The sequence below is a fragment of the Bombus pascuorum genome, chromosome 4 (genome assembly GCF_905332965.1).
Source record: "Bombus pascuorum chromosome 4, iyBomPasc1.1, whole genome shotgun sequence".
Classification (NCBI taxonomy): Eukaryota; Metazoa; Arthropoda; class Insecta; order Hymenoptera; family Apidae; genus Bombus; species Bombus pascuorum.
Window position 1 is genome coordinate 9,984,461 of NC_083491.1, and position 27,359 is coordinate 10,011,819.

The 27,359-nt window shown below is 31.5% G+C and overlaps 1 protein-coding gene across 10 annotated transcripts in view; it reads right to left on the reverse strand.

Moving 5' to 3' along the window:
- Positions 1 to 27,359, reverse strand: part of LOC132905979 (peripheral plasma membrane protein CASK) — a 263,638-nt gene that overhangs the window by 35,968 nt on the left and 200,311 nt on the right. The gene's annotated exons all lie outside the window — the stretch shown is intronic.

Genomic DNA, 27,359 nt, shown 5'->3' on the forward strand with positions numbered 1-27,359 from the left:
ATATTATATGGCTCGAAATTCGAAATTTTATAAAAAGTGGAGTTGATCAGTTTAACGTTTAAGTAACTCATATTGTAAAAGAAAAATTAGGTTACTGCAGATGAATTGTCTTTCGTTCAAATAAAATTTTAGCAACATAATTTCTCCGGGATGTTAGATCTATAATTATCAACTCTATTTGATTATGTTAAACATATTCATAATTTTAGAGAAATTCCACTTGACAAAATATTATTACATATGTACTAATTTAATAGTTTGGTACCGTATCTCGTTACTTCAAGCTCATTTATCTCAATCTTTTAATTTAATTTCATTTGTTATTTAATTTCACTAGAACCAATTTTGATCGTAACATTCCTACAAAAGAGAACAAAAATTTGTTGTAAATACGAAGACAGCTGATAAAATTTTTGTATAACAAACCAGATTCGTTAAAGCGGTTGAATATGAAGTGGTTGTAATATTGTAAGCAACGCCGAATTCGTTAAAAATAAATTTCGCAGAGGTTGCGGTTTCGCATTTAACGGTACAAAGTTGAAACTACGCTGACTGAATAATTGAAATACGAAAATAGTTGCACCGCCGAAACATTGTAGTTTATGCAACAATTGCTTTTACATACTTTGCGGGCTGTACGTTGGAAACATATCCAATTTTTTGCACGGAGAACATTCGTTAAATTCATAACACGGAATTGTTTGAATCGTAATTTACACAATATACCATATAAAGCGTTCACGAGCATGTAATTTACGACATTTCACGCTACCAGACACGATTATTATTCGTAAATAATCTAATGTTGGAATATTGTGATTACGTTGAAAATTAACCGCTTTGTTGTCTTCCTTTGTCGATATTTTAAATTGAATAAAATGAAATTTTTGCGATTTTATCAAATATTAAAGTTCATCTATGTTATTTTTGTCCATTAAATTATGACAATAACATTGGTTATAAATATTCTTACATAATCAAATGTATAGACAAAAGGATTTTTGGTTAATCATATATCGACTTTATAAACTTATAAATTTTACACTAAGGTATATCAATTTTTGGTATATAGTGTACATTATGAATTTTAAATTACATGCATTTGTTGATATATAATTAGTAATATATATTTTTTATGTATTATAAAGTATCAAATATAGATTAAACTATTTTGGAAGCAAATATAATAACTGTCCCATTACTTTTGAGCGAAGATTTACATATATATATATATGTTCATGGAACATTTAGATACATATTTCAGACTGGTATTTCTAGTGTTAAATCTCCTCTGACACAACTCGTTCAGAACGATAGAACGATAAACCTTCTAACATAAAATCCTCTATACGGCATTCCTCTCAAAGACGTATGAGCATCGAGAAGCTCTCGAAAAATAGTGAGACGAAAGCGAGTAGGAAATGTCGTTGACTCTTCCGTGATCGATTTCCAACGTCTCGACATCGACACGTTCAATGGTCCTCCGAACCTTTTTCAAGCTATGTAATGAGAGAAGAGCCACGTCGGACGGTTTGAAAAGCGGAAGAAAAAAGAGCAAGAGGCAGAAGTGGAGACAGCTTGTTTCGCGACGTACGATACGGCATGTCGTGTGAAATGCTACCGTTTTCAGAGTGCCGGTACAATTCGTTGGATAGATGCCAGTGTCTGTGAAGAGCTGTTTCGTTCAATGCCGAAATAGCCGCGTTCGAATTCATGCGTTAATGTCCGGAGCTAGGGAAAATTTTGTTGAACATATGTATAGTAGCTTGTATTAATTACAAAGGTACTCGAATAAAAGTAAACAAATACACATTACGTGTATTACACAAAATATTTTACAATTTGATAATCACTTTCATAAGATCAGATTATCATCGTTGTATTGGAAAAGTTTGAAGGAAATCTAAAAATTTATATAGAAGGTACACGATATTTAGTGAGAGTATATATTCTGCAGAGATCACAAAAGTATTTAAACAGTCAATTACCCGTCACATCAATAAGCCTTAAGCTAAGTCTACACTGACAGACAATTGGCCACGTGTCGGGTACATCGTCTGTCAGTATAGACTTAGCTTGAATATTCAGTGCAATCATGTTCAACAGTTATTAGATGTTAAAGATTGCTATCAATATTGTATACTAATTTTGTACTATATAGAGGCTAGGCTGTCCGGACTGCTCACTATACGTAGACAATAAATATCTTATAATTTCCCATATACATATTTAGATTGGTTTCAAATTTAACTAATATGGTTGCGTTGAAATACTTTTGCAAGCAACTATATAAAGCAAATTCACACGTGTGAAGGAGAAGTGGAACGAAAGCCAACAGTGGACAAGGCGATTGCTGAGAACAGAGGAAATACGAGTGTACGAAATTCATTCGCGTCTGGAACCGGATTGCTTGAAATCGAGCCAAAATCGTCGCATGACTCGCATTGATAGCCGTACCACGTTTCTATTTCCCGTGTGCCGTGAACATCCGTCTAATCTATATGTAAATCCTCCTTGCTTGCACGCGTGTTTACGCGTATGTAACGCGCGAAAATGTGAAGATATCGCTACAATTTTAACCATAATTTTCGAAAGCGCCGGATCCGCCACATATCGGATAGGAAATAGACGAGACTAGTGGAATTTACGCGCTTATCGAAAATTTTATTCACAAACTGATACGATTGTTTGTGTTTCTGTGGATATATCACGAGATATTATTGAGTATTGGGAGAATAATGGAAGTTCAAATATTTCCACAATTTATAATAATTCATTGTAAAATATTGAAATAGAAGAACAACATGTTCATTTTTGACAATTTATATATATGTTTGCTAATTTCGATGTTTGAAATCCGATGATTTCGGTAATTGTAAGTCATTTATTTTAGTAGAGCATTCTGTTTGTTCTTTTACTGCTGCAATTTCATCTTTGTATAAATTCCAATTACTATCTATAAGTAAAAATCGAAACGTTGATCATTAACCATTTTTACAGCTATTGTTCTTTTACGGTAATTTCACTGATTATAAATCACTTGTATCGAGGATTAGCTTTTTCATTGGTGAAACTCTTTTCAATTTTAGTTCAATTAGATTAGTTTACAGATTAACAGAGCGAAGTATACATATTTAAATGTGACGTTGGAGTGAAGAAAAGCAAAGAGAAAAACGATGAAATGTTTCATTCGTTTAACGAGTCCTTTCACTCAGGCTCTGTTGACAAATTCACGAACAAAGCCTCTCATCAGGAACTTTAAATAACTGCGTAATTATAATCAAGTGTGATCATGCACTGACATAAATAACAAACTGATTCAATGAATAAATCTTGTTTTAAAATAATTTCTTTCAAAAATAATTTTTTCAGCATACATATTCTCAGGAGAACCATTTTCATAGCTGCAGTGCCAATCATTCAGAACGAAATTTCCCAAGATACCACGTAAAAAACTTCAAGCTCTGTTATATTACTTCATACGTATTTTTGTTTCATGAATAACCCTTGTACCGGATTTGTTTTTGATTATTGAAATGTTTACGCTGTTTATCCGAGATGTTTATTCGTCGTTCGTTTATTTGTTATTAAAAGTAGGAAATTTTGTGTCGTCAATTTTGATAGTATTCCCAATGATATTAACGTCGTTAATTACGTTATCCCATCGGGCATTCATTCATTAGAGACAGCTCGCTCGTCCGGGAAACACGTCTGTTGCGAAGGAATTTTTCTAGTTTGATAACCGAATGAAAGCAGAGAAACAATAAACAACAATTTCATTTAATTACGTTGAAAAAGAAATCTTCAGCAATTCTTTTGCTAAATTAGAAAAAATCTCTTTCCGTTTCTGAAATAAATTTCATTTTCCTAACTGCTCCATTATAGTAATTTGTTTCTTGAATTAAACAGAATACGAAGTACAAAATAAATACAGGCGAAGGATTGAAAGTACTAGAAACGCAAGATATTTCAGGGAATAATAAATATTTATACTTTTCAAAGGGTATGAAACCTGTTTAGTGAAAGAGTTGCGAAAAATTTAATCGTACTTGGAAGCAACATGTTTACATATTGAGAAAAACCAATAATTCTTGCGCAGTTGTATAACATACTATATAAACGAGTTATTTATATAGTCTTTATGATTTTTAATTAGGAATTTTATTTATCGTAGGTATTTATTTTACAGGTATGAAACTTTGCAATAAATTGTATCTGAACTATGCTATATTGCTACGATTTAACGATTTTATCATCAGCAGTAACAAGATATATTTTCATTTCGACAAATGTACCAGAAAGATAATATTTTTACGACAAAAAGGAAACAATGGAAATGCTATTCTACAATTTCAAAAATTTTTATTTTTAAAGATTTTACTTTATTTTATTTCAAAGAATTTATACGTGTATAATAATTCGCGGTTACTATAAATGTTAAATTGCACGATAATGTAAATTAATTAAATTATAATTGTTTCTTTGACAATTTTAATGACATTACAGTACTTTAAATACGGAAGATTAATTTTAAGACATGGTGACATTGCTCGCTCTTCTAAAGATCTTCATTTTGCTCCACTTGACTTTTGCTTATGCAATTTCTTTAGAAGTCGAGTTTACGAAAACTCCAACGCTAGTCTGCTGTAGTTGAACGAGAATATTCAAAACGAAACGTAGTTGGAGTAATTGCTAGAGAAGTATGTCAACGGGTTTCCCAAAATTTAAAGGCTTACTCAGTAAATACCATAATAATATTTTTCGTTCAATTCATAGTGATAAATTCATATAGAATGTGCATAAAGAAATTAAATTCAATGAGCATGCAATCTTTTTAATAAAGTTTATTCTCCGTTGTAATATCATATGTGATATACATGAGGCATTGAAACTTGCAGATCGTAGGAATATAAAACATATTGTGAAAGGAACAGAATATACAATATTAAAGAACGAAGATTAGAGAGATATAGATAAAATAATGAAACGAGATAGATAACATATTCAATGTTAGAATTACGTGCAAAAGTTGATAAAATATGTTAACAAATACTAGAAAATACAATATTATAAATACATATATTTTCTCTATTAAATTATTTTTAATAATTATTATAAAAAAGTATTTTTTCAAAGGAATTACGTAATCTTGAAAGTATTTAACATTCGTAATGTCAAATTTACTCTATAAAATAAAATATATAAAATACTGAGCATTTCGATAGCTTAAAACAGAAGTGCAGGACAACAGGACAGTAGTGCAACTTCTATTATGGTAACTAAATTAAAATTAAATTAGGTCATGAAAATATACTGTAATTACTTAAGAAGATATATAAAATAAATCAATTGGTCTAAAACAGAGTTGAAATAAGTGAGTAATCTCTGTCGCGGTTTTCAAAGTAAACCTAGGTAGCATTAAAGGTATAAATTATCTTAATTCCAGTGAACGTTAAAAGGTATTACGACCAGCTGAACCTCAACCGTTTGTGACCACATTTGCACGTCGATGAGCCAGTTAGCGGTTTCGAGGGTAAAATAATATTGCTCCATGCAAATTTTGGCACGGTATATCAAGTGTGTTAGTATCCTGTAATCGAAAACTAACGCATCCTACCGACAATCCTGTCTACTGGATCCTTGGATTAGCTGTTGTCGCTGTTTTATTGTAATTTAATGATTAAGTCTTTTAGTGTTTATTTCAGTGAACATAATCCATTAGAAAGAAAAATAAAAGTAAAAAAAAAGAAAAAAAAATAGTAGACAACAAATCAAGTTAGAAAATAGACTCAGAAACAAGTTGGAAAAATGATACATATTTAATTACTTTTAAAAAGATTATATAATTATTTTTATTTGCAGTTTTTCTTATCAATTATTTTCTATAAATTTGTGAAAATACTTTATATATATGGCTTTAAATAAAGATCTATATCTATAATATATATATATATATAAACGATAAAAACAATATAATTTCATGGTAAATAAGGGAATAATTTTCTAAATCAGCCGATTACTTCGTTGTTTGTATTTTGAGAAACCCATTGTGCGAAAAATTTCATCCGTATTTTAAAAACCTCATTGCGCACAAATCAGCAAAATGAGAAAGGGAACAATGCCTTCATGAAGGAAAACCATGAAAAATGAACAGCAATATTGGCCAAGATGCCATGCAATATCGTTGTAGGGCAATTTCGAGGTGGGAACCATGTGATGGGATGGTGTCATTTTATCCGTAAAAGTGGCACTTGTATTCTTCGAAACGAATGAATATAATATATCTCACCTAAATACACTGATTTCTCTTAATTTATTTTTTTATAATTTAATTGTGTTTTATACGTTTTATATGTATATACACGTGTATTTGATACATAATAAACGTAAAGTTTATTGAAATTAGATAAAATATAAGAAACCATACATAAAATAGGGAATAACAAATAATTACTTAGTTGTAAACAATTAATTATTAGTTTTATATTTTATGTAGTTTAATTAAAGTCCTCGTTTAACTTTAAAAGAACATTTGATTTTAATAAAAATATGCAATTTTGGTTACAATAATTGATTATACATAACATACACATAGCATTTGCTTGCACACGTTCACTTCAATTCTGTCACTGACCAAAACTATATATGAAAATGGTAAAGTAAATTTTGTATTAAATGACAATATACAGAATTATCGAGTAATTGGAACTAAATATCGGAATATAAAGGATATGCGACGAATTAAATGTTCAATAATATTGGTGTATTATTACATAATATCATTCGAGAAATGGATATTGTACTCAATTTCTGTACCAAAACGTTTCATAATCGTAAAAAATAAAACAAATATTGTTAAAGACGAACACACTGTATAGTGTAACATAATATGTATACATAATATAAAAACACGTAATGTGTATAAAGGTACCTAAAAAGCTTGTGAAATTCTCATATAATTTGTATGCCCGATAAAAAAGGGATGCAGCGGCTGCTTGAGAAATAGATACGTGAAAACGAAAAAAAATCGAGAATTTCTGCCCCGAGCTGAAGCTCCGCTCAAAGAGGCCGGGGGTAAGAAGTGGTAAAAGGAATGGTGCCTTTGGATGTGTCAGCGATGGCGGAAGAACCAATGTACACGTGCTATGGCTGGCGAATGTCTGTATGTGACACAGTTATACGGCCAAACTATGAATGAAGCAGGAGCTGCAGATAGAGATAGCAGTTACAAAGAATGGTCAAAATTTTTCAACCAAACTGTGTCAGTACGCTCTATAAGTAGAATCAGAAAAATATTCCTACAAATTGCTGTGAAAAAAGGGAAACGAGCAAATATAAATAACGGTCAATTTATATAATATTCTCCATGGCGTTTGATATGTTTTGATATGCCACGTAAATTTATATAATTTGCCAATTTTGATAAAAAAGAAGGCTGTGTCTACACTAATAACTACAATTATGATACTAATATTAGCGTGGGAAAAAGGTTCTAATTCCAACATAGTATATTTTTATTTTTCAATCTAGGAAAGATAACTGAAATGATCATGAAAGTCGCATGACATGAGAAATTTATATAAATGTATAACAAGACTATAAAGTTTTCGCTTAATTGTCACCATACATGCCCTCTGACCCAACCTTTACTATTTCTGTAGTCAGACACGAGGTTGATAAGAAACCTTAATAATAAGTTCAGTAGCAAGTCTCCAGGATTCAGACGAAACACATACCTTCTTCCTTCCTTTTCCCCCTTTCCTTCCCTTTCTTTTCCCTTCCTTTCTATCTCAACGTGACGGTCAAATATACTATGAACTTTATCACTCTATGACCTAGTACATTTACGTTTTATATAACGGTGACCACTCTTCTTTAATTTAATTGCAGAATCGATATTTTAAAGCAAATTTTACGCAAAGATTTACTTCTGCATTTTCTAGGTATTTTTATCGTAGAAAATTAGATTTTTTATAATTGCGAATTCACTATTTTTTTTAAATCTATTATTTATTTCATTCGAGAAAAGAAATTAACATTCATATAAGATTCGTGAATTGGTACACAAGCGCATATATAAAATTTCACTTTTAATATTAGATAAAATGAACATAATTTCGTTGATGCATTATCGTAAAACGAAAAAAGGCATATTATTATATACCTATTGTCTTCGAAAATAGATAATATATATTATAGTCGCATAATATCGTCGATGAAATGGGCTTGACGATAATTTTCTCGTTAATTATTTTCTCACGCTTGATACCTTTTATTCAAAATCATTCGTTACAGTGCATATAATCAATATCATCGCTTAATTATTTACAGTCATTTTATATAATAAGATAACAAAGTTATATAAATAACAAATTAGTGATATTGATCCATATATATAGCAAACTTCATTCAGTCTTAATTATACATCAATATTTGCGGGAATGTAGGTACATAAATCTAGAACTGAAAATAAAGAAATGTATTTAATAGGATATTCACGTTATTTGTCAGCTTATAATAAACAGAAAAGAATATTTAAATATTTGCTCATTATATGAAACTTGTATTGACTTAAACCCAAATTTAAATCCGCTTTAGTTTTTTTTAAGAATGACAACTTGTTTGATGTAATTCATGAAAAAAAGTATAAATAATTTCATAATTTAGAAAATAAAAATACATTTTAAATTTTAATTTTATTACAAAAACTTATCTTGATCTACTGCAATTCAGAAAATAAGACCTAAATAATCCATAATTTATAATCGTTCTGACAATTGAAAATTAGAAATATTCTTTATATATATCGTAAAGTATTATTGTACAATTTCAGTGATTTGAACAATTGTAAAATATTAAATCATGTCGTAGTAGTTATAGTAGTTTCTATTTTTAGAAAAGGATTTTTACGTTAAAATTTAAATAATCATTCTCTTTTGGTAAATAAATTTAAAAATAAAGAGATTTCGTTGATATGAAAGTGTAGAATCATTTCTACATTACTTATTACAATTAGACATCTATCTATCTTTTCTTTTAATTCTGTAGACAACTACGTTTCTCAACTTTCTACTCAATTTTGTCGCTCGCAGGACGTCAGAGAACAGTCAACTCAATAAAACATTCGTACTCCAGGCATGAAAGATCATCCGTTGCAGAAGTCGGAATTAATGTATGCACAAATTAGCTCGGCGTCATTACATAACACGACCCGCTTTACATAATTGCTTACGATTTTACGTCGACAGCGTCGATTACATCGGACAACTTGGTCGGTTTTGTGCTCCACCCTAACTACTGAATCCATTACAAAGGGTATTTGCGATTCCGTTCGTACGAACTTTTTCACCTACCCGCTCACCCCTTATCCACATAAAGCCACGAAAATGTTCTGTTCTCTTAGCAAGTACGAATACAAAGTCCTTCTGAGAAGTCCTTTATTTTCAAGTTGGACGAAACAATGTTCATTGGCAGCGTTCAAGACCGCTCTTTGGAACGACGTAATTACATTTCCTCGATATTGAATTTTTCCTTCCTCGATCAAAACGGAATAATCAATGTAGTTCAACGTGTTCATGGTAAAATAGAACTGGGTACGTGTGCATGTAATTACTACTTTGACAACGTGAATTTCTGTTTCTGTTTCTCTCATATTGCTTTACGTTTACCGTTTTCATGCAAGACGATTCTGCGTTATGATCATAGGAAGGGAACTAAGAAAATTATAGTGAAAGTATAAAATAACAAGGAATTTTTGTTTGATGAAGATAAACATTAAAGATTAAAAGTAAAGATATTCATGTTAGCTTTATTTTAAAGCGCTGAAATGTTAAAGATGAAATCCATTACTGATCCATTCCATCAATTTATGGAGAACGTTTTGTTGATTTCCTTTCATTCTAATGAATGAATTGCGAATATTTTACATTAATTCTCTTTTCTGTTTGAAAATTCTTCATACGTAAAAGATCGATGTGTAGCATCAATATGTTATGGTGTCTTTTTTAACCTATGTATTTCATAGAGCAACTCTCGTTCGATCGGTATGTGACATTTTTTATTATTTTTACTCGTAGAATATGTTGACATCATTTTATGAAAAGAAAACTACATTCGCTTCGAGTATTGTTCTTTTCAAAAGAGAAAACTAGATTTAATAGAAAAGCAAATGGAAACTTCGTACGAGTTACTCAGAAGTCATTCTGATCAACTAAATAAATTAAAAACCAGGAAGAGCGATGATGTTACTATTTTCGTAAATTTGCCTTGAACTTCGAGATTGTTTTTTGCGCTAAATAAATTTATGAGAGTAAGATATATGTGGAAAAAATTGAACATTGATCGTGCATTCGGGTAATGAAATTGTGAGATTTATAAAAAGTGGAGTTGATCGATTTCATATATTCCATAGAATATATCATATAGTATATAAAATCATTTAGCTATTCAATCAACCTTTACTGTTATCGAAAATATTCAAAAATCTCGGAGTGCATATCAAAAATCTCTGCTTACTCTTCCTGCCTGCAGTAAATATCGAATCAATTTTCCATATCCGCGATTCTGTACAACGCTTAACCCCGTTGTCTCGATGGGACATTCACCGTTCGGTTTCGTGCAACTTCCAATGTACCACGATTGTGTAAGTACCGGCAGTGGCGAAAATTATGCAGGTGATAACTAGGAAAGGCGGAAGAAGAGATAGAGTGGTAGTGGCGAATAGCGTACAGTGCGGACCAAGTTACGAGAGTTGATCTTCGTTGCTGCATATACACTTCCCAACCGGTAACCATGGGCTTACTTAATGGTGAACAATTATAAACGGAGTCCCGGCCGAAAGAATGGACGGAGCAGGAAGCAGTGTAAAACAAAGACTAGGAAGAACAGGCTGGACCATGGCTGTGAATGCTCATTGTTTTCGTTTCTCGGGGCTTCAGCTCGAGCGAAAACTGGCTTAGCAAATGAGACATTCAGCGGTGAAGATGAAAATTTTCTAGATTCACATTGTCAGAATGGAAATATCTTTTATATTATTACGGTCACATTACTAATCGAAATTATTAACCAGTTAGCTGTTTTTGACGAGTACACCTGTCGTCGCTTACCTTTTACCTTTTCAAAGAGGCAGCAACAGCTAACAAGTTAATATCGTATGATTAGCTTCTGTTTCCTTCTGGAATATATCGAAGAACAATCGAAAAATATCATGATTTACATTGTATTTGATACTTTATTTCAACTGGATTCTATGTAATGAACGTACGAAAATAAATGTTCATACTTCAACTATAGTTTTCTATTTTGGAAACCAACAACTAATAGAAGTTGACGTATTTCTATGAAACTAAACATCAAATTATAGTTAAATTATGGATGGTGATGGAAATTCAGAAGGATCTTTTTTAAAAGGATTTTTAGAAGGATTTTCATTTCATCGAGGTATTGCAAGTACTGACTATAGATATTTCATATGCTTCTGAATATCGTATGCATACAGAGCATTTTGACATCATTAAATTTTCTATAAATATATAAACATTCATAACCTAGTTATAACACAAAAGAATATGTTATTCTTTACATATTTAAGCTGAGGAAAAATCGAATGAAATAGAATATCCAATCCGTAGAGTATTGCCGCTGAAGAGATAATGTAACAACGTCTATTAGTGTCCACTACACCGATTAATTGGCAATTTGATATCTATCGAAGAGTCATTAAGAAAGGAAGGTAACAAGGTAAATGAAATTACAGAACACTACTTAAAGTTTCTTCTACTTGTACTTTCGTAATTTGCACGGCTGCGTTCTCGTGAGCCAATTTCTTCTTCCTCCGCGTTCCTTCTTTTCGCAGCGTACACGCTTCACTATGTTTCTCTTAATGGAAAGGCTTTATTCATTCATTGCGCTGACACAATTTCCCGTAGGTAGGTAGCACTACACGGAAGAACCTCAAACGCAACCCAAGACACTGTAGATTAATTTTACTTTACTACAGGATGGCAACGTAATTGAGGATAAAACGCAACCAAGCGCGAGGTGAAACTACAAAACAGATTTTTTCTTTCACGTAGGGTGTTTGTCCCGCCAGGTAATAAGCTTTAGAATTTTGTTAAGTACCGGTCCAGTTAGGAACAATGCTCCATTTTATCATGCAAAGCATTAGTCCGCTTTGAAGAAGTAATGCATTAGTTTATGTTTGGTAATTTAGTGAGCTTTCATATGCAAATGACGTAGCTTCTTTGTCAACTATTGAGACGTCGAGGTTTTCATTGATGTATATATTGCATTAACGAATAGAGCTTTTATCCAATACTTCATATAGATGCATTAAGATGATTAATTTGTTTCAAGATGATTACTATTGTAGTACTTTGATATTACTGGACTTTGACCTGTAGTAATATTATCTGGATGTAGCAATATTCCAATAAATGTCCTTTGTATTAAAGTCTAATCAATTAACGAAATATTACTTTTGATATTACTTGAATGTTACAAGTGACTTTACAGTATATAGTGTAAATGAATTAATTTCGGACGAAGATAACGTAATGATAAAGCTAAAATAATAAAACTTTCTCATGGTGTAGCTTGGATCTTCCCGATGTTACCACCACACATTAATAGAGCAATATAACAGCGACAGAAGGTCGTACACTGATTTTATAAAAAATTGTTGAAAAGGAGTGCCTTCGATCTCCAAATTCATAGTGATCCAAGTTGCGAAAAATATTTATTATACCCTATATGGCTATTTATTATTTTTTAAATTATCAAGAAAAATCTACCTTTACGTTAGCAAGAAGAAAATACGGGCTTAGCCTTCCAAAATGAACTGTGTTACATTATTGTACGACTGTTGTTAAAAAAATTATGGTCATTCGAAGATTGAAAATTTTTGAGAAGTTTATATGATCCATCCATATTTCTATGTGCATAGTATATATTATTAAATAAATTACTAAATTAATTCATTTATCAATATGATATTTATAAACACATCGTAAAACATTTTAATAGCTTGTCTAATACCCTACATAAATTTTATTAGACCATAAATTCTTCTGTTAAAAAATTCTGACACATTACGAAGGTACAAAAATAATAACGGCATAGCTGATTTAAATGCTAGTATAAAATAACTCACATATATATGTATATATATATATAATTCTTGCATTTTTAAACGACATAAGATATTACTCACGATTCTGCCAGCGTAATCGGTTGCTTCCCCGCGGATATATTTCATCCGTTTGCAACACATTCCAAAATCCTTTACATTATGTATTACCGTGTACCGTTACCGATATATCTTATCCATTTTCCATTTCCCATTTTCTAACCACTACAAAGCATCATAATATGCACATATGTAAAACGCATCCGTGTGAGACAGAAACTCCATCTCTACGATCTAGAATTACAAAACCATAAATAGGCACTGGCTGGAGACCATTGTTAGCGTTCAACGATCAATCGGGTAACAACGGGTTACCGTAAATTTCAATTAATTCCGCTAAAACGATGCCGCGTCGCGTGCCCTGCTCTAGTTTCACTGCTTTTATACCATTACGATTCATCGACGTCCCGGTATTCTCAGGTTGCCGCCGCACGCTTTTATGTTAATGTTATCCTCTTGAAGCGCTCGCTCGACGAGATGCCGTGCTGGAAACCGCATAACGCGTGTCACGTCGATTATTTCTGACTCGCGTCTTTAAAAGCGTAGGATAGTTCGTAATTTGTAGGAACTCGTTCCGAGAAGTCGGAGTATGTGTCGTGTTCTTTATGCTCGTTTACTTTGCTCCGCGTTTCGTTCGTTCGTTGAAGAAAATGCGAAATGTACCACGTTACTGGAAAAATGTAGAAAATGTTTTAACGATGCTTGAAGTTACAGCTGGCAGATGATACTGTGTCCCTTTTATGACAATTTAGTCAAGTTAGGTGAATTTAAGGAATTCAATATGGCTTTATCAATGTGGATTTTGAATATCAACATGTTATGTAGTTTATTTGAAATATCTTTTCAAGCTCTTACGATTATACGCATTAAACTTCGTTCGGATTACCACCAGGTTCGGTGAATTCGAGTAATTTTGAGAATTTTAACGATATTGAAGACCTGTAGTCTACCTGTTGAGGTTGAACCAGATTCAGGAACCTCATATTAAGATTGGTTTATATTACGTGTTTAAACAAGAAGTGATAATAGTATGGTCCTGTTCAGGCAAACATTGCTCTGTGCAATTAAAGTGGATCGTTTGTACAATATGGTATGACATAAAATATTGAAATCATATGGACAGAACCTAAAAACATTGCACAAATCATTTCTCATTAATCGTTGCTTTCTTAAGCAAAATCTGATCCTCCGCAGGCAGCATAATGAACACCTCTTTTATCTTCGTTTAATAGTACTAATACGCAGGATGAATTCTTTTAGAAATACATGTAAGAACATTATAAAACGATAGCCTAGGAGGCGAAGAAATATTATTCTCATATTTGACGTTACTGAACATGGATTGATAATATAAATATTAAGTACCTTTGTCCGAACTGAGACCAATCTGACACACTTTGTGCTGTGAACGAGATATTTCGCGATGCAATTTCGTTGATGCGACGCTAGGGACGAGATCTCTCGTAACGCAACGTCGTTCATGTGATATTTCGAACGATATATCTGATGTCTTTAATTTTTGATATCTACAATTGAATTTACATTCCGTAGGAAAGAACAGTATAAAGAATTGTAGCATATTTAGCCCTTCTTTTGTTCCAGAGAATTGCAACTGATATATCTTTAGACGTTAAAAACTTTTCACTTGCAGGCATTGTATCTTATAGAAAATATAGAAATTGTCGAAATATTGAATTGTATTGCATTGCAGGAAGATTTTTGATGGATTTATTCTTTCTATTCAGTTATACAATTTTCCTCAATTATTTAGTATTTATACCAAACACTTATAATGAACGAAGGAGTAGCTTTCTACTCCTATATAACATGTATAAGTATAACATGTTCTACAAATTTATATAACATTTTCCATTGGATTTTTGTTCGAATTTATCACACGCGTGATATTTCCTCGAAAAAACCTCATAAACGAGGTTATATCGCTAGATATTTCGTTCAAAGCGTTAAACATTTTGTGGCGAGATACCTCGTCCAAACACAATAAATACGATAGAGTTCCATTTATTGAAACGAAATTTTAGTTAGCGTCCGCCCATTAAATGAATCTTTGTCGATTCAAATCCATTCATCTAATTCCTATGTATAAATACAAACATAGATACATATATACCCCTCCTATCGTATAAATAAAAAATCGTAGTTGATAAAAATAAACGTTAAATTTACTGTGACGTTTCTGTTATTAAGCAAATAAATAGATTTAAGCAAATAAAGTTTTATTGTATAAAAGCAGTAACAGGCTCGAATCTGATGTTTTTATTCTTAAAGAGCTTTGTTTTGGATCGTGCTTTTTTGTTATATCGTGAAAAATATGAAACCTTATCATTGTGCTCCAAACGTATCGTTAGCGAAATAGGTTTACCCACCAGCATCGGTGCTGTTTGTTAGGCTGATGTACCTGCTGCAATTTCGTCACGCAGGACGTTAGATTAACCGTTCGTTCGTTTAATACGCCCGTATCTAATCAACGTGTTCAATCAATTCGGCATTAAAATCAATTTGAAATTTTCGTGTTTACCGTTGTCGTCATAACACGTAAGTAGATGTAAATTTGTACAGCAATCGTTCATCGGGTGATAATTCACTTCAATGCATACACAATAATGTTGAAATAATAAAATTGAGATAAAATGACGATCGATATGCGATTTTTCACTTGAGCCATAATTAAAAGCAAATTTTCTATCGATATATTAGTATTCTTGTTTGTTGTTTAAGATCTCTCTGGTAATTTTACTTGCAGTTTAAAATCACTAAAATTTGTGAGGAAGCTTAATAAAGTAATTAATTATTGTGTTGATTTTAAAACACGATCAATGCACAAATAAATTTGTAATTAAATTTTATTTATTATTTATTTATATATTATTTATAGATAAATTTAAATTTATAATTGAAATAGACTATTAAGGAATTTTATGTTCGTAATTACTGTACGTCGAAGTGGACATTTTTCAGTTTATTCAGTTATTTTATAAACGGCATGTAAACCGGATGAAATAACAATATCTATTTGATCTCGAAAATATTTACTGTATTTGCCAATTATGTCTTCATTTAATATTAAATTTAATATTAAACTTTTAGACAATGGATAGTAACGATTTAACGGAACATTAAAAGACTAATTTTTTTAAGAAATTATTTGTTAGTATCGTGAAAATTTCATTAAGAAGTAGAAGCTTAACAATATAGCATATAATTATCATCGGTATTTAAACGAGATTGTATCCACAATAATTCACTCACTGTAATTTAATAAATTTTTGTTATATTTTGTCATGAACTTGCAATCTTCCATTTAAAATGAATCTGATAAGATATGCATTAAATTTTGAATTATTTAAATGAGGATATCTAACATAGTTTAAATTCCACCTAAAACTATCTTGTTGAACGTATTTGGAAGCTCGGTATGTTATTTCGTAGTGTTATGTGGTCATTTATACATCGGTAAATTACGTTTGATTTAACTAAATTAAACTTGGGTTAGATATATTGTACGCTTAAGCATGTCAGACCTAACTTAGATATGTATCATATTTAGATTAGACTCGTCTTAAATCACATGTTCAATTCGTATAATATTATTCATTCGCGATTACGTGCATAACATTCCATAAACTTCTATCGTTTGTAAATACTTAATTATAATTATAGATTATAATTGAATAGAATAATTCGAACGACATTTCATTGTATCAGATGATGATTTATTTTAAATGTATCAAAGGATCAAAGAAATTTGTCAATCAAATAAACATATATATTTGCTTGTCTTTGATAGAAAAATTATAAATAAAATTCATAAGAATAAAATGATATAATTAATTCCAGAATTAATGGATGCCATCATTCGATATCAATAAATCGCATATTTAAATTTAATTTCAGAACAAGATACATTCATTCACGTAATAGCTAAGCTTCTCAATAAATAATGAAAACCGATAGTTTTCTCCCTAGGAAGAAACTTCTTGTAATCGATAATTCATTAATAACTTGTAAAGTTTGGTGAAATTCATGTAATATTGCTATCAGTTGCCACAAGTCGAAGGATACGAATGATAGTGTACATCGACAAGTATTTAATGCATTGCAGAATTGTAATACAAAATTGAGAAACATTATTCACAAGATTCATGACGAAATGTCAAACGTAGTTCAGTTTCTACAATAAGAAGCCCGCTCCAGAAATTCTGCCCAAGTAGCTGATCTTTAACCTCTTTCCTATCATACTGTGATTCAATTCTATTATACGCGTGTTCGCATCGGTGCAAAGGCTGAAGCATTCGAAATTGGCATTAGTATCCAGAGCAGATCTCGCGATAAGTATGCGCTAAACCACTTGGGCATCCAGGTGCATTGCGGCCGCTTATCTTTTAAATTAGATTTTCCCTCTTACAGAAGGACCAAGTTCCCTGCCAGCAAGTTCAACGGTGCACAACGTTCCAACGAGTTACTCAGTGAAATCGATTCGTCGACCTTGAACCGATCTTTAATTTTCAGGTTCGTTGATTCAACGAAAAGGGGCTTCAAAACCTTGCAAAGCGCTCGTGCAAACTTTTTACGAATTTAGATTGTCAGTCGCAATATTCCGTTTGTTTGTATCACTTCTGTGTACTTTCGTGTTTGTCTCCTCTCGTCTGTAAACTTCTTTTTTATTACATTTAAAAATTAGTTCTGTTATTTTCTTTATTAAAGCAACTTTTTAGAGAGATTACTTAAGAGATTATTTCTAATATATTATTTTCTCGTTTTATTGGCATACAATTTTTAAGAAAGGGATAAATCAGATTAGGTGTCGCCACAATAAGTTTGAAGAATAAAGCGCCAGGTGATAATGGAAGAAAGAAATTCAACCTATATAATTTCTTAATTAACTTAGTTCCTTAGCAACAGAATATAGTCTTTTAGTATCTTTATTTTCCGCTTTTTCGAAAGAGTGTTTATCTTCTCGTTATAACTATTACAGTTAGTATTAGAAATAGCGAACTTCCCTTTATGATATTTTTCTCTTTATAATTTAAAAACATTCATCAAAGAACAATTTGCTCGACCTAATTTAAACAAAACACAGAAATACCAATTACTTTTTCAGGTAAAATATTCTGCTGATCCATTAGTACATCAAAATGATCTAATTTGACTTTTCACTACTTTAAATTATTTGTTTAGAATTTCCTGTAAAAGTTATTTTAATTCACAAAAACATATTTAAAAAATTGTTTACAAGTCATTATACAAATATAAATAATATTTTGTTCTAATAGAAGAAAACCAAAGTGGATCATACATAATTCAATAAAATAACATAAAACAAAAAATGTTGAGCATCTATTATTTCTTTATAAAACGAAAAAACTTTTGGGCTAACCTGATAACTGACGTTTTCATCGTTTTAATGTGAAAATAAATTAATTAGTATTTTTATAAGTTAATAAAAATGTGATACATTGAACGTTTGTAATGAAATTTAAGGAAAATTCAAAGGCACGATATTTGCATAGAATTAGAATTTTATTGAATAATGTATGCACCACCTGCTTTTAGTGATTTTTCACTATTCATAGGTTATCATACCGATTTCTTTTTCGAAAAACTTTTCATCCTTTTCAGCGATGAATTCCGATAAATATTTTTTACGAGACAGTTATGTATCCAATTCCTTGTTATTAAAAAAGTTTTCTGAAGACTGGAATAAATGATAATAGTACGATGCTATATCCGGCGAATGAGGCGGATAATACGACGTATCAGCTAGTGTTTAACCGTTTTTGTCTATCTTTCATCGATACCTGATGTTCAACTTTATCTCGTTGAGAAATGAATTTACGTTTTATTAACCGATACCGAATGTCTCTTTTTAATTTCTTCGTTTAATAGATTTAAACAGAAATGTCTGTATAAAATTTCGTTATTCGACGAACATTCACAGTAAATAATTTTCTTTCAACCAAATCAAACATGTAACAAAATGTAATGTTAAAAAAACCGCAAAGAAAATGCAAATATCAGGAAAACTATGAATATTTCCGTTTCAACCAGATGCAGTATGAAACTAAAGTTTGTAGTAAAAAGACCAAAAAGAAGATTAAAACATTAAAAAAGGTTATGAATATCGCAAAATATTAAGAAATTCAAACTTTCCGCGTTGTTTAATTTTCTCTCCTGTTTAATTGTGTTTTCGTAAAATTGAAAAATTTGTTCAGGCATTATGTTTCTTTCTTTTTTTTTTTTAAACAAGCTACGAAAAAGTTCGTCTAGTAGCCTAGATTTAAGGATATAAAGAGTCCAAGGATATAATGAATAAAAATAGGTTGAAATATTTAATTAATTTTCCTTTCGTTGGTTCACTTTATAAAGCTTCAACATAGAAATATTTTCAAGGTAGTTAAAGGTAAGCAAACGATGTCTAAATGAGATATAATATACCAGCCGGATGAGTGGATTTGCTTTAGTCTTAAATTTTTGTTTGCAAAGATACAAGAAGAGTTTAATACATTCATGTCGAAAGGATGATTTAATATGTTTTGAGAAGTAGATGTAGAAACCTTCTGTTTAATTAGGTCATTTTAAATACGTATGTACGTAATTGCACGGAAATCTTTAAACTGGTAAAATTATTTTAGATAACGCGGATGGAGTAAAAATAATAAAATATAAAAAGAAAAATACGAGATAACATCAAAAGTAAATACTACCGTCTGGTTTTATTTACATTAATTTTCAACCATTTAAAACTTCAAATACGTAACAGTATTTAGTAAACTCGCGAATAACATTTCATAACATTGGTAATGATTATTATTTGATAGCTAATCGTATTTTATAAACGGAAAATTGAGCTTTTAATTAATTTTTGCTATAAGATACTAAATTCAATTAAAAGACTTATTGAATGGAAAAGATATCGTATTTAATAATATTGTAGGTATCCATATAAATAAAACTAAAGCTTTTATATATTTTTATGTAATTAATGTTACTGTTTTAAATGAAAGACGAATGATATACGTAAAACCATTCTTCTATACTCGTTTCTGTCGTCGAATGAAAATCGCATTTTAACGTCTAAGGAGCTAATCCAAAATTTTATCTGAATTCCAAAATATTAAATACTTCATTTGAATATGTATGTGTATAAGGTGAAATATTCTAAAGAATTACAATATGTTGCTTTACTGCAAAGAAAAAAAAAGAAGAAAACGATCGAATCTCAATATATGTCGATTATTTTCCAAACTCATTCAGGAAACCACTGGATTATGGGATCAGCGACTTAAATACGCGCGCTGAAAAGAAATCTTTTACAACTCTTCAGTAGTGATTACTTGGAAAAATACCATTACAATAATATATTGAATAAGCAAAGGAAATCCACTTTTACGAAAATTGAAGAGATACGACAAAAAAGCAGTGAAGAACATTTTAGTAATATCCGATTATTGAATTTTAAATACCGAACAAATCAATGAAAATTTTTTCAATATTACAAATTCTTTCATCCAACCTAGCAATATAAAAATGTATTACGTCTTTTCCATCGACGACTGCGCTATTTATTTTATAAAGAAAAATTAAATTGCCGCGTATGAATTTGCATTATTTATAATTATAATACTATTAAATGACAACTAGCCATATTTGAGTTTTATCAAACGTACGTGCGTTTAATGGAGATAAATCAAATAAAGTTTTCGACATAGTAAACGAGTTGTCTCTTGTAGAACACGAAGAAGTGTTTTGTAACGCTTTCAAAGGAACCCGTGAAGCAGAGATATACTGTGTCTTAAAATCGGATACGAAGTTCTAACGGATGTATGTTATACTTAAAGCCGCAACATGATTTAGGAACTTTTAACTTGACTCGAATATCGAAGAAAATGAAGACTTCCACATTCTTTCCGTAAGACAGTTAAACTCTAATATTGTTATTTGAAACGTCCTTTCTCTTTAAATTGTTTCATTTTTAAGATATCGATCAAATAAAATGGTATCTTTTAAATTTATGAACATGATGCATTAATTAATTCAAGCAGCTATACTTCCAATGAAGGACGTCGATGAGAACAACGGAAAATTGCAATTTATTAATCCACTTTATTATCTGTACCTAATATATTGCGTTATTTCAGATGAGTATTTAATTCAAACTTACAATTTGTTGATTTTATAAAAATATGCAAATATCCATTTTAATTCTGTGTCGTATATTCGTATTTTAGTAATTAGTTTATAGAAGTTTAAGAATAAGTAGTAGTTGGTTATACATTTTACTAGTATTGATTGTGGGTATCATTATACCTACTTTATTCCCCATTATGTCCCCTCCCCCCAATTATATTATTCATAATTTATACAGTACGATAGATATTTAATTTGGCTCATTATCAGAGGAAAAGTGGTATAAAAGAGACAAAATTTTTTAATCTTAGAAAATCGTATATAACCTGGAATCTCCAAAATTTGTACGCTTGCAAATATAAGACACATTTCTATATGTACTGATGAAGTACTATACCCACTAAAATTATTCATTAATAAAATTTTCGAAATAAACGCGAATCTTATATACTGGCTCCTGTATCTCTTTTCAGACAGCGTTTATGCAATATCATATTTTTATAAACAAAAATCAAGGAATCGAATCTATTAAATATTATAACCAGCAATTCGGATGTTTCATACATTTCCGTGTATTACACTCGTTTTCTATTAACCTTTCATTTCCCAAAAGAAATCCACTTGTAACCACTTTTCATCTGAAGTCCCCGATCGATCAAAATATCTAGATACTCAACTACGTATTTGCCAAATCAAATTAGCAAATTTTTTTAGCAAAACGAACCACCAAATTTTCCAAAACCATTACTTATTCTTAACCTTGAACTAAATTCTATCAACCAAAATTACGACGAAAAGAAGAAAAGATATAAAAGTTCGAATCAACAGGATGACTCACGTAACACAACATCGTCGTCTCTCGGCTCTTCAAGCAACCAACCCTTCAAGAAAAGAAGAAACAGCTATCGATTTACATGGACCAATCGTTATCACGTATCGCCTATCACTTTCTTATCAAAGCTGGAAAAGCTGGGTGCCAACCAGCTTACGAAGGAACGAATGTCACTCGCGCAAATAGGAAAGAATCGGAGCGTTTATGCTGGCAGGAGCGTACGTGAAGACGGTTGGTCGAACACTGACTGTGCGCGCTCTGCTGTTGGCGCTTTGGAGTTCGACTTCCCGCCAATCCCCCTGTTACTCGACGCTGCTTCAATCTTTTCCCCCGTACCGCGAATGCATCCCTCCGGTTCAAAAAGGGGGTCAGCCTTGATGGAATAGAATTATGCTGATCGTGATTAAGAAACAAGACTCGCGACAAGGAACTGGTCGCGATGGATGGTCTCAAGGTGAGAAGCTCCAATTGAAATTCTTGTCGAACAACGGGATGAATAAACGGGCGTAGCGAATAGAACAACGAGCTGCCCATTCTTGTAACTTACGATGTTGATACTTCGTCGTATGCATGATATCCTAGACCAAGTGAAGTTACGATCATCGGATTAAATTCTTGATCGTTGAACTTCGGAGAATTTGCGTTGATTCTGAGACTTTAGACTCCCTCGTGGGGGAGTTTGTTTAGTTTAAGATTTCGGACTTCGTTTTAGCGCGAAGATGGTACTCCTATGCGCGTTGGATGTATAATAGTTGATAATGGTAGTACGGTATAAGATAGATAGTATTAGCGCAGATTTAGAGAAGGGATGGAGGTGAAATTCTTGACTGGAGAAAATTACTGTGGACAAAGTTTTGTATGACTTCATGTATTAAAAGTTACGTATAGTAGGCGTTATAAAGATTTGGAATTTTATAACTAATTTGATATACTATTTTTGGGATTTATCTTGCTTTTCCATCGGATTTCTCAAATATAACACAGCAGGCGTTCGATCGTCAGTTTGTCAAAGCAGGGAATAAAGCTATTAATGTTCTAAAATCTCAATTAAAATATCTACTTACAATTTAAACTTAAAAAATCAAACACAGGTTACTTCTCTTTTATGCTAATTTAAATAGGTACTTCTTCATTCTGCATTAACCATTTTATATTCTGGCATAACAATAAAAGAAACTGCATATAATTAATTTTCTCGTTTAATTTAACTCGATTATATATACGAAACAAATTAACTGAGCTGCGGGGCACTTGTTATTTATGAGAAAAACGCGGTACGTCTGTGCCAAGTCATATAGTTGCTATCTCAAAGGAGCAACGTAGTCCACCATCCAACTGGAAACACGATCTCTTTTAACGCCACTTCTTCTCGAACTTGTAATATATCGTTCAGAGTTCATGGAGATTATTCAACCCTTCGAGGCTGGCAATCTCATCCAAGCATTATAAACCACACCGGCAGTCGCCACTTAGCAAATACACTCGAGCTTCAAATACGTGCCGTACAGAATCTTTTCAGAGGTATACACAGTTCGCTATTGTACCTTAATAACATATGTTTAAGAATCGTTGAGAGTTACGGTCGGCTATTTAATGATCGCTATAAGAATTCCGAGGCGAAGCTTTTGTACTTTCTGAAGTGGAAAAATTTCTTTCACGTTTCTCATAAAGTTTATTTACTAAAGGCACGATTAAAATATTATAATTAAAGTATATGAAGTAGAAATGTGCATGTAAAATAGACGAACTGTTCTATAAAATTATCGTTATTGATAGTAATTCTTTTTTTTTATTATTATTATATTTTACAATATTTCCTTATTTTTATTGTCTTTTATTGAGGTTTATTTATCGATTTGTTGAAAAATTGAAAAGGTTGTGCAATTAAGAGAATTAAAATTCTCGTAAAATCGGTTTGAAATAGAAAATTTATATTGTTATTTAACATTGAAAAAAATATTTCCATTTACTATTTAACTAATATTCTTTGAACTTTGAGAGTTTCTAACAAAACGTTGCTTATGTGTACTACGTTAAAAGAGAAAATAATATAAAAATACATCGTGAGTTCGATTTCACGATCACTGTATCTATATTAAGAGATAGTTGAAAGTTTTCCCATCCAGAATGTTGATTAATTTTGATCTTTGATTTTTCATTTATTTTAATATACACGAAGCGCTAAAAATAAATTATACACTGGAAATATAGTTCAAGAATATGGCTTCATTAAACTCCTATGTTACTTTAATAAAAAAATTGAGTAGAGAATTTATCATCAGAATAAATTGTACGGAAGCTGATCATTATAACCGAGTTACTACTCTTTCTCTCACATTGATATTTTTTTTATGATTAAGGGAGAAAATCCAGGTATTTTTGGGCCTTTTGCAGTCTCAGATTATATCAGATTACGTACATAAAATAAAAAAGAACCTTATTCTGTTTAAACAATACTCAAAACTCAAAATTGTACGATAGCACTTTCTTTCCTTAAATCATCATTTTCTTCGTTTCAGTAACTTTATCATTTTTCATTCTGTTTGTAGTTGACGATATGTATTTCAATTATCGAAATGTAAAAACGACCCTGTATGAATAATAAACACTGCGCGAAAGCTTTAAAAAATTCGAGATTCAGTACACAGCACTGTGTGAATCATTTATGATCCATTTTGTGGACTCCTTGAGTGCAGTGCATACTTGGTTATTGAAAGTTCGCGAACAGAAACGAAGTAACGCGATAGAAAACAGCGTGGAACGAATCGATACGCGCTCAACAGTTATTCCTGCGAAGGTTTTATCAGGACCGAAAGCACTGAAACCGGGGAATCGCTTGGATTAGACAGTTCGGCGAATAACCTTAAAAAGACTAGCCAGCTGAATAAATAGTAAAAATTGTAAACCGAAGTGTTCTTCGCTGTGCACCAGCGATGAAAAATAACACCGTGTTTATAGAGCAGATCCACTGAAAGGGAGATAAGTAAAAAACGACGTTTTATAGAAGAAGGAAACCACAGACTGCATGGACTTCGAGGTCGTAAAAGAGTCGCGCAAAGAAGCGAACGAATTAATTAATACATGCACGGTCTCCAGGATTATGTTCTCCCATTAATAAAATTTAATGGGAATAATACCCATTAATAAATTTAATTTAAATTTCATAAAATTTAACCTTAATGGTTTAAAACACAAACGATATTATACGTTTCTTAGTTATTTTTCAAGGAACTTCGATAAACTAAGTGGCAACATGACGTAATGTTACAACTTTAAAACTAGGAAGTTCAAAGATTTATTATTTCTATACTTTTTTGAAGATCAAATTTTCCTAATTGCAGCTCTTAATCAACGCAGACTGAAATAACTAATTTCCTATTCTTTGGATTATTCGTAACACATCGAAATTCATAAATACAGAGCTCTTTATTACATAAATTACTGAAAGTCCCGAGTCACTGTATTCAAATCTTATTCCAGTACTCTGAGAACTTTCTTTCATTATAATACGATGTTTTACTCTGGAAACCTAGAGAAGCGATTTGCAAACTCGTTTCTCCATTTTTGAACATTTGTAATCCAAAAATTTCAAGAAATGACACAAAGAACGTAATCTCTTAAAATTTCCTTAATTAAGAGAAGATCTTGAAAAATGGATGAGATAACTTTGATAGAGATCCTTAAGTTTTAAAAATTTCAGCGATTCATAGGAAACCGCATTGCGAATAACAAGCTGTGTACTTCTAATTTCTGAGAGCGAACGTTATACCTTGAATATTACCGCCTGTTTTCCTGTTTCCGTTAATGTTTCGGAAAACACCGAAAACAAATCACACTTTCCTGTGGAAACTGGGTCGAGCGGTTATTGTTGCGACGAACTGAAATTTTCTGCAAGTTTTGCTTTGCACGAAAGGACGAAAGAAAACTTTCGAAGACAGTGGGGGCAGTCACCCTTTGTATCGAGATTACGAAATGTGTAAACTATAAGTTTCTTTCGAACAATCTTTTTTTCCTTTCCTCTCTTTCGCGATCTTTATTATATTTACAGAGGTCTTTAGGGACAACAGACAGCTTAAAAAGTTTCTCAAGCAATGGCCGTCATCTCGTGCGAAAAAAGATCGCGACAAAGCACAACAAACTGAAATAACGAACTATGGACGGAGTAGTTAATTGCCAAACCGTGTCCCGACAAATATTTAAAAGACAAGTGCGGTAAGAAAGTTCGAGTGTAGTTCGAGCAGGTCTCAATTATTCGTAATTTCCTCGAGATTGAATTTTTGTCGTCGTCGTTTCACAGTTTCAGGACACTGGGTGGAATTTACAATGGTGAAGGCTCTTTAAGCGTTTTAGCTAGTAGCTAAGTGAAGAGTAACGAATTTCCATCAGCTTGACGAAGCACTTTTCAAGTCCAATACTCCACTTTTACCTAGCACTGCAGTATAAGAATGTCTTGTAACTTGCACGATAACCGACGTACTGTTTTGTGGCACTCGAACCTGCGAAAAATGGACATCCTACCATATTGCCCCTGGCTACTTTTCTGTCCGGTAAAACTTTTCTCTTCCTAAAGAGGAAACTTGCTTCTTCGTTGAACTTCGATTAGCACGCGCAAAGTCGGCAAATCGTGAGAGACATTCCATGATTTGTATCCGTTACGAAATATATAATAGAGTTACAAAGTTACGTAGTGCCTATAATTTGTCGGAAGAAATTTATTTATGTTTCGCGTAAAAAATATAAGAGATAGATTATACAGAGTGAATAAAATAAAGGTAAAATGGTGGAAGACTGTTCTATAAAGTAGAAGCAAATGTTTGACGCTGTTACGTTTCTAATTACGAATGTATCCACATGTTCAAGAGCTACAAGCATTAGCACTTTGCTACTATCGACGTTAATTTATCAGTATGTATAGGGTGATTTCAAGTGTCGACATTTTTATGGGATATTAGAAATGTAGTAGTATTTCACTTAGGAAATTAATTTTTAATGTTATTTTAATTACATTCTAATTTTAGGTTTTTGGAATAATTTTACATTCAAATAATGATTATAGAAATGTTTCCAATGATTTTGTTACTAATAAATGTACTGATATAACAATTATTAAAAGTCAGCAATAGAAAAATAAAGCATGTCTAGTAAATAAATTCAAGATATATAACATTAAGATATGCAACGTAATATCGATAA